Source organism: Triturus cristatus, chromosome 6 (genome assembly GCF_964204655.1).
Source record: "Triturus cristatus chromosome 6, aTriCri1.1, whole genome shotgun sequence".
NCBI classification, from domain to species: domain Eukaryota; kingdom Metazoa; phylum Chordata; class Amphibia; order Caudata; family Salamandridae; genus Triturus; species Triturus cristatus.
In genome coordinates this window covers 1,179,956,493-1,179,965,659 of record NC_140589.1, presented here as the reverse complement: position 1 = coordinate 1,179,965,659, position 9,167 = coordinate 1,179,956,493, and the positions used below count along the sequence as shown (strand labels likewise).

General features: G+C 44.6%; 1 long non-coding RNA gene across 1 annotated transcript; it reads left to right on the top strand.

Moving 5' to 3' along the window:
- Positions 1 to 8,243: 8,243 nt before the first annotated feature.
- On the top strand, positions 8,244 to 8,696 carry LOC146821148 (uncharacterized). The gene is made up of 3 exons (XR_014962664.1): positions 8,244 to 8,284; positions 8,390 to 8,457; positions 8,642 to 8,696. It is a non-coding gene; the product is annotated as an uncharacterized LOC146821148 (long non-coding RNA).
- Positions 8,697 to 9,167: the final 471 nt, after the last annotated feature.

Here is a 9,167-nt window from a genome sequence, read left to right as displayed (position 1 = left end):
GTCTGCACATTCGCTTTAGCAAGTATTGCAACACCTCAAGTCATTGAAGTTTGCTGAGAAACCACTAAGAGTGAAAACCCTAACTCTTTTAAAATATTATGTTTACTCCAGGGTATATGCGTCTCCTGAATACATACCAAATCTGGTTGAATAGTGCAAAGTTCAGCAGCAACCCTTTTCCTCTTGTTGAAATTATTGAGGCCAGAAACGTTTAAAGAACACATTTTAACCCCCCTGGAAGCCATAGTAGAACCAAAAAAAGACCAATGTCAATAGCCATTCCAAATATGCTACATTTACATATACCAAACACCATCCTTGAGGCTGTATCATTATTTTGTTACCATTTTTTATTTTTAGTACTGTGGATTTTTTCCCCATTTTACCCCACCTAGGTGCCCCCCCACCAATACCCCCATCACGCCCCCACCCCCCACCCCCCATTAACGAGGCTTTAGGACCCATGGTCCTGTAGATGCCAAGCTTCCGTGCACCCCCTGCCTTTGCTCGCAAGACCCGCCAGTCATGGGAGAGAATCTTCCCTCCTCCATGATTGGACGGGAAACACATAGACATAACTATCTACTATAAAGGGTAGAATCGCATAGTTGAGAAAAATAAACAAAGAAGGGAGGGAGGGGCTTGCATTGCACACAAAAACAGACTACTTATGCCTGATCCCATATACCTTACCCTCCCTACCCACTATTATACATCTGTCCTAAGGCAGAAGAATCCCTTTATAGAATTCAAATACTCCTTAGCAGATCCTTCATTGGTAAAGAATTGAGTACGCTCCTGGAAAATCACTTTTAATTTTGCTGGATTCATCAGGTATGCTTGAGCCCCTTTACCCTGAAATTGTGTAATAAGCTGCTGTAGCTGCCAATGATTCTCTACTGTGTACCGGCAAAAATACGGTCTTACAAAAAACTCAAAATCTTTACCAGCTCTTTTCTTGTCGGGACGTGCCAACTGAAAAACCTCCTCTTGAGCCAGAAAACTATTAAATGAGATTAAGAAAGCTCTAGGTTTGTCATCTGCCTGAACTGCTCGAGGACTAATATTAAATGGAAACCTATGTGCTTGTTCAATCTCCCTGTCCCAAACCATCTAGTGAGCTCAGGGAAGGCATTTATGAACAAATCCACTATGAACTTGCGCGGATCCTGCCCTTCCCTTCCCTCCGGAATCTGCAATACTCTTAAATTGTTCCTTCGTGCACGGTTTTCAATGTCAGCCATTTTCCATTGTGTATCTTCCTTAATAGAACGGAGTGAATTAGCCACTGCCTTCTGCTCAACCAGTTTGTCTTCTAAATGAGAAATCCGCGTTTCTGCTTCATTAAATCTCGAGGTGAAGTCAGCATAAGATTTCGCAAGCCTTCGCACACAGTTTTGTAGTTTGCGGCACAGATTTTGAACTCTCTGGCTGTCATCTCTTGTTTCCCCTCGGTGGGACATGATAGATTGATATATTAGTGACAAAGAAATATCTTCACCTTTGCAGGGGTGAGTACTTTGCGACTGCTCAACAGACTGTTGCCAATTCTCAACCTCTCCCCTGCCCACATTATGCTCAAGTCTCTTCCGCACAGTATATGGGCTACCATCTATAAAATCGCCAGAATCCTCCAAGCAGATGCTACTGTGGTCGCTGCCACCGGCCACGTTTATCTGCTCGGTATACTGTACCACCAGATCCTCACAAGATGACGTAGATTGTACCGACAAGGAAAAAAAATCCAAATATTCTGTATCTTGTAGCTGTGTTTATCTCCTCCAATATTTGCAGCCTGCATACTGACTACTTCACTACTGTCCGTGACACCAAGATCTGAACCTCCTATTGTCAAACCTGTCCCGCCAAGACCAATAGAGATGTGTAGTGGAGCCTCATCGCGACCATCTGATTGCACTCTATCATTTTCTGCCTGATTTTCATCATCCACCACGGGGGTTAATACTGAGGTCATTAATTCTGTATTCATCTTCCCAACATCCCTGGTTTCCGTGATTTTTGCCTTTCAGTTTGTCTTTAGCCACAGAAAATTTCGCTGGAATAGTTTTGTTAGTTCCCATATCTTTTAGCCTTCAGACCATTCGAGTCACTTTTAGCCTTTTTACCTTGATTACCAGGTGTTTTATAATTCACCCCAACATTGATGTCAGCCTGTACCTCTTCTTGAGCCAGCGGTCTCCCGCGCGTTCCTTTCGGCGGCATTACCATCAGGCACTCAACTCTCCCACAGTGCACGCCGTGCTGTCCCCAGGTGGAATCAATCAGCGTGCTCCGAAGCCAATGCGAAGCATACACCCAACGGCTCCGTCGGCACCTATTCAGCCCCCCTGCGAGTTCTAGCAAAAATGTTCAACATTTACTGCCGGTAGAGGTAACAGCTCGTAACAGCCCAACCTGAACCGTAGGTTGACAAGAATATCACCCTTGTATAGTCTTAAAAGTCGGCAGGCTGGTGGTTTTTTATTGCACGATTAACTCCGTCTCCCTTCAAACCATCACATTTGTGAGCTCTGGCAGGAGCTGTCAGCTCACATGTCCACCCGCGCAAACGCCATCTTGCCTCCTGCTCTGGAACGCCCAGTGCTTAATTTGTGCCGGTGCTTGCCGGTGCTTAGCACCGGCACTTAATTACCAGGGCCGGGTCTACACGCATTTAGGGGACGTAATTGATTGGATAGTAATTAGAGGCACAGAGTGAGTGCTGCACTACTGTAAGTTCTGCTGTTACTGTTACAGAGTAGTGTTACGCACTGTTGTGTTGTTGATGACTGAACCATGCTAGTTGTTTCTGACTCCGATTCTGTTCAAGTTCTTTCTCAGTAACAGTGACTCAAATCTTTTTGTTCAATGCGGCTCGTGGGCGGGACACTGAGTTGGGCTGGGCAGGGCTGGGTTTTGGACTTCTGTGGTGGTTGGGACTGTGCGCGGCAGCAGGCGCAGAGTTTTTCAGATTGCGCGCGCATTCGCTGCTTTTCCACGCCCCAACATACCCGCACGGCCGCACCTCACCCAGTACCTGCACCGAGTCATCGTGGTTCAACTGCTGCCGCCGTTCAAAGTCTCTGAGAGCGCGACGGCGACCTGGACGATGTTGGCCGCGTTGAGACGAGCCTTGAGGAGTAGACACCAGGTGAGGCAGGGCCTGGTAGTAGGCCTAATCAACATCAGTTAAAAAAATAAAGCGCCTGCGCAGCAACCTAAGCAGCACCAGGTGAGGCATGGCCTGGTACTGCTGGTACCATACTAGGCCTAACCGCCTAATCATCATTTAAAAATAAAAGCAATGTAACAGCCTAAGTTGCACCAGGTGAGGCAGGGCCTGGCGGGCACCGCGGCCTAATCAGTTAATGAAGCTGCGTAGCAGCCAAAGGCAGTGCACAGAGCAGTGTCCGAGTGAGTCAGTTCCCAGACTCCCACTCAACTTACTGGTCCCGTTGTCCGGGTCCCTGGTCCCACAGTCAAGAAAAGAGACAGTGTGTTGCGGGCACGCTCGCTGTGAGCCAGGAGCAGTATGGCGAGATTAATGAATGAATGATTGAATCTCAATATCTCTGTCTGACATTATGATTACCAGTTGATATGTTGATTGCTAATGATGGTGTGGCGGCCGCGGGCGCCCTTAGTTTGATGTTGCAGGTCAGCCCGGGCTGGATTTTGGTTCCACCCAATACAAATCTGCGGGGGTTGGGGATATGTGCGGCAGGCAGTGTGCACATATTTTGTCAGATTGCAATGCGAGCGCATTCGCTGCATTGCCACACCCCAGCATACCCACACGGCCTGAGGCCTCACCACCACCGAGTCATCAACAGCCGTTCAGTGGTAGTTCAAGAACTGTTCAGCCCAAAAGCAGCAAGCGTGACCGTCACCGGCCAGGCCGGACGACGTTGTTCGGTGCAAGCAGTGTGCATTGGCGACTTGGCGTGATTGACCAACATTGATTAGCCCGTAGCTGCTGCCAGCAGTGAGTTATGGCCAGTGCCACCAATAACAGCTTCAGCCACCAGGTGAAGCAGGACCTGGCAGCAGGCCTAATTAGTTGACATAAAGCTGCACAGGCTGCCTTGGGGTGAGGTTCTACACCCGGGAAGGAAACTGCTTTCATGGCATTGAGTCCACTCATGAAGTTTTTCATTGTCATGGACAGGAATTAGGGCTTTAAGACCTGCAGCTGTTGGCCAGAAATAAATTACTGTGAAGCAGCCTAAGTAACTAAGGCTGCAGGCTGTGTGTGTTTGTGTCCCGGGCCGGCCGCCCTGCCCGAACTGGTAACTTGTGATTGCACTGAGCACTCTGTCACTGTAACAGTAGCAGGACAGTACTGTAGCGTTGCCACCATGATCATGCCGTTGCCACCCATGGGTGGCGGTGGCGTGCAGGGCTGGTTCTAGGGCGGTGCGATCGGTGCCCTGACTTAGGATGGGGGCGTCATGTTCTTCCTTTTAGAAGCACCTAATGCCGTGTACATTGTCCCAGCAATTTTCTGGCATCAATAAAAATGACAACTCCGGTTATTAATGTGCTTCCTGGAGAGAGACCGGTGCTTTGTCCAGTGAACGTTTGACTCATCATAGCGCAGAGGGTTAATGTGCCTGCTGCAAAGAACGTGTCCCATTCACAGTATTTTGGCAGGCAGCCGTGGTTCCTGCGCACTCATAAGTAGGGGGGAGGGGGAGGGGGGGAATCAAGCTTTCATGTGCAGGAGTCTTCCATAATTTTTGTCGCTTTATTTTTTATGAACGTTACGCAATAACTTCATTTTTACATGATTCAATGTGTATCAATTGGTAGCCCTGACATGATACAAAACGATGCCCCTTCCGCACAGAATGTGTTGAGGGCCCCTGAGACACTTAAATGTCACAAATAATCATAGCCTTCAGTCCGTTTTGTAGTTGCACTACACTTAGGTCCTGTCAGTTTGCAGACATTTGAAAACTTTTATAGTGCCACAAAGACAAGTAAGGACCATTTAAACGGCTTAACAAATTAGGTTCAGTGAAGGAGAAAGTTGGGTAAATTAATATAATTAACAATCATATTGAGTCATTAATATCCTCGTCTGATTTTATCACTCAAAACTCAAACGAGTGAAATGTAGGCCTATCTGCATTCAGTCACATCATTACATGCCATTACTACTAGTCAGAATTCGCAGGATAAGAAGGGGATGGGCATGTGAGCATGTAATAGTACTAAGAGAACACAATGACTAGACTGTGGAAAACGGTGCACTTTTGATAGTTATATTATATATATAGTATATATAATATAAATAGGTCAATGGGTTACTGCTTTTGTTAGAGATCCTTATGTTACTTGCAGTTTATAAGTTAAAATCTTAATATAGAGCCATGAGCTGTTAACTGCCATCAAAGAGCTGCATGCCAACTCCAAGGAACATATTAGAGCTATATATTTTTTGCCCAGTCTTTCATTGTCCTAATATTGTAAAAGGGGTTAATTTGGGTAAAAATCAATTCTTCTTATCATTAAAGAAAACCCCTAACAATGGTGTCACATTTGAATTTCTGCATTTGTGCTTTTCCAGTCCAAGGACTCTGAAACTATACTTCCTACCAGTATGGATGAAATGTTACTCCTGGTCCTTGTAGGCCTCTGTCTTATGTAACATCTCCTATATACTGATTTACACACGCAATGCGTGTGTGATGTAAAGTGTTCTGACATCTTAAACTGGTATGAGTGGCGCTATAAAACTAAATTAATCTAAGAGACAGTGGTTATGGAGACTTGAGGGGCACTGTCAAATGGTGGTAGTGAGGGAATCTGTGGCGGAGGTGGTGGTTGGGGGGCACCAACAAACATTGTCGCACAGGGCGCCACCAGTGCTAAAGCCAGCCCTGGTGGCGTGGCCCATGCCAATTGCTTGCCACACCAACCAACGCTGCTGTTTTCTTGGGTGCGCACACTGAGCACTTGCTCATACTGTTCTGTACGTGCCAATATTCTCAGAGTCATATATATCAATATTTATTCAGGAATCTATACAATGTAGCACCTGCACCTCTGACCCTTTGCAGTGATTGCCGGATTACTTGTTCTGTCCATGAATGAGACACCAGTGCTTCCATTCATAAATCCATGTTCCAGGTTCGACAAGGGTACACTCTGCCTTCACTGCTTCTGGGCCAACAAGTGCACACAACTTCTTTTTTACTACTGATGGCGATGGAGTCATCCTACAATGTGTGTCCAGGACCCCCAAGTCCTCGCTTATGTTTTTGCCCCATTATGTATTTCCAAAAGCCTTTAATCCTGAGCCATGCTTTTTCTCTATTAAATTAATTACAAATCTGTCAACTTTGCTTTACTCCATGTAACACAGATCTTTCTCACCCAATCTCTTTTCACTCTTCCATGTAAGACAAATCCCTCACCCAAGTTCTGTTTGTCTTCCTTGTAACAAAGATCCCATGCTTGACCTTTGTTTCACTCTTCCTTTTAATACAGATCCCTCACCTAAGCTCTCTTTAACTTTTCCTTGTAACATGGACCCCTCACCCAAGCTCTGTTTCACTCTTCCATGTCACACAGATCCCTCAGCCAAGCTCTGTTTTGTTCTTCCATCTACACAGCTCCCCCTCACCCAAGCTCTGTTTCACTCTTTCAATATCTGTTTCATTCTTCCATGTAACACATATCCCTCAGCGAAGCTCTGTTTCATTATTTCATGTGGGGGCGTCAGTTTGCCAGTATATTCTTGTTTTAAAAGCATTGTATATTCTTGTTTTAAAAGCACTTGCTGCCGAGTTCCTGGCCTCCAGTAATATCAGGCATCAATTAAAATGCCAAGATAATTCTGGTGATTAATCGTCTTCCTGGAGAGAGACAGGAGTTTTGTCTGGGGGACGTTTTGACTGCTTGTAAGGTACTACAGAGGGTTAATGTGCCTGCTGCAAAGAACGTTTACCATGCAAATCAAAACGTGCATATAATGTAAAATAGGTCAGTGTGTTACTGCTTCTGTCAGAGAGGTCCTTTTGTTACTTGCAGTTTGTAAGTTAAAATCCTAACATAGAACAGCAAGTTATTAACTGTCATCAAAGAGCTGTAAGGAAACTGCAAGTTATATATTACAGCTATATGTTTTTATTGCCCAATCTTTCATTATCCTAATCTTGAAAAAAAGGGTTAATTTGGGTAGAAATCAATTCTTATTGGAGAGAGCCCCTAACAATGCTGTTATGTTTTAAATTCTGAATGTGCGCTTTTCCGGACTTTTAGCAGTGCCAGTTGAAGATGTGGGTGGAGTTAATATAGTAAGTGGGTGGAGCCAGTGGATGAAGTGGGTGGAGCCAGAGAAAAGTAGGTGTGGCCGCCGACCAACATTTTAGCACCTGCACTTCATATTTTACAAATTAAGCACTGGGAACGCCTCTTGCCTCCTGCTCTAGAAACTTATTTCTTGATCTGTTTACATTCCATCTGTACTGTGCCTGCCTGTATAAACTGTTCTCTATTATTAAAACTGCACCATGTACCAACGTCTGCACTAAAGATAAAATCCATGCCACAGACTATGCATAACTCAAGCCGCAAATCAGTTGAATGCGATGTAAATATGCCCACTCACTATAGCATGAATTGATACGGTATCAGAGAGCATGATCCATGCACTCGCTCACATGCACTGTGAAAAGGTACAGTTCACCTCCGTGTGTTTGATACCCTCAAACAGCTATGCCACGCATGCACTTGTGCTCTGTTAAAATGAACCTACACTCTTGCACATGTGTTCCTCTAAATGATCTTTCACTTTTAATATAATTCAAACCATTGCGCCATGCGATATATGTATTAATATGCTGAAATTGATCACGAAGCCATGATAACAAACTGAGACAAGACTGTTCATTATCTATGCTAAAACATGTTATCAATCTTGTCTTTTTAAATTAAATGTACGATTTCTCTTGCATTTATTAGCCAAAATTGTTCCTTCATTTTTAAACCTTGCTCACACGTCGTACTTCAAGATTGACATGTAGCAGCATTTCCCATTTTGGATGAGTCTTTCTACACAACTGACGTAAACACATCCCTTGTAATTAGCAGCCTCGGGTTTTTTGACAGGCATACCCAGCTGCTGCACCATGCGTGCACGTCTCTTCACCTAATTGACGTTCAATACATTCCCAATAGACACGCCATGTGTGCCATTTTTAACCAGCCTCTCACCCGGCCCCCATTCCTCAAACCAAGACGCTGCCGAACGGACGCGCATATCTGCTAAATCACGGTGAGAGAATGCCAGGAAACACTGATAGAAGCGCGCCTCGCACCTACAAGTGTTTTCTTATCCTTCTTTTAAATTAGTGACTTAAGCACTCTTTTATTTCCCTAGTTAAATCACCTGACTGGCTATAAATAAAGACTCCAACCGACGGGTGGAAGTCAGTTACAGATATTGAGGTATGTCGCATTTATAACAGACTCATTTTGTAAAATAGGCAACAGACACACTGTCAGCTACTGAACTGAGAGAATGCTAAGAAACACTGAGAGAAGCGCGCCTCGCGCCTACAAGTGTTTTCTTGTCTTTTCCTTCGTTTTATTTAAACTAGTGACTTACGCACTGTTCTACTTATTTTTCTAGTAAACCACCAGACTCCAACCGATGAGTGGAAGTCAGTTACAGAATATCATTGAGGTATGTCGCATTTAACACAGACTCCTTTTGTATAAGAGGCAATAGACACCCTGTCATTTACGTAATTAGCCCTTGACACTTTCTCATAGGCTCCAACCGGCTGGTGGAGATTTGTGAGACTTCAATTCTAAAACCCCACTCTGATTAAGAAGCTCCTGACACTTTGCAGATATACTAAAGAATCTGAAATTTGGTAAGCTTAATTTCTGATAGCAAATCAGTCATGCTACACTCCTGTTTTATAACACACACCTGACACAGCTCTTCAATTAAACCCATAGGCTGCCTAATCCCCCCCCTCCTGTCCGGAAGACCCACCTTGACGCACTTCACTTTTGCACTACTTACAGACTTAAATTTCGACGTACCACAAATGTCTACACAACGCTCATGATCACAGTTTAATTTACCAATGGATCCTGAAGCATATGTGTAAGGACAAACAAAACATGTCTTTTTTCCCCTTCTTTGA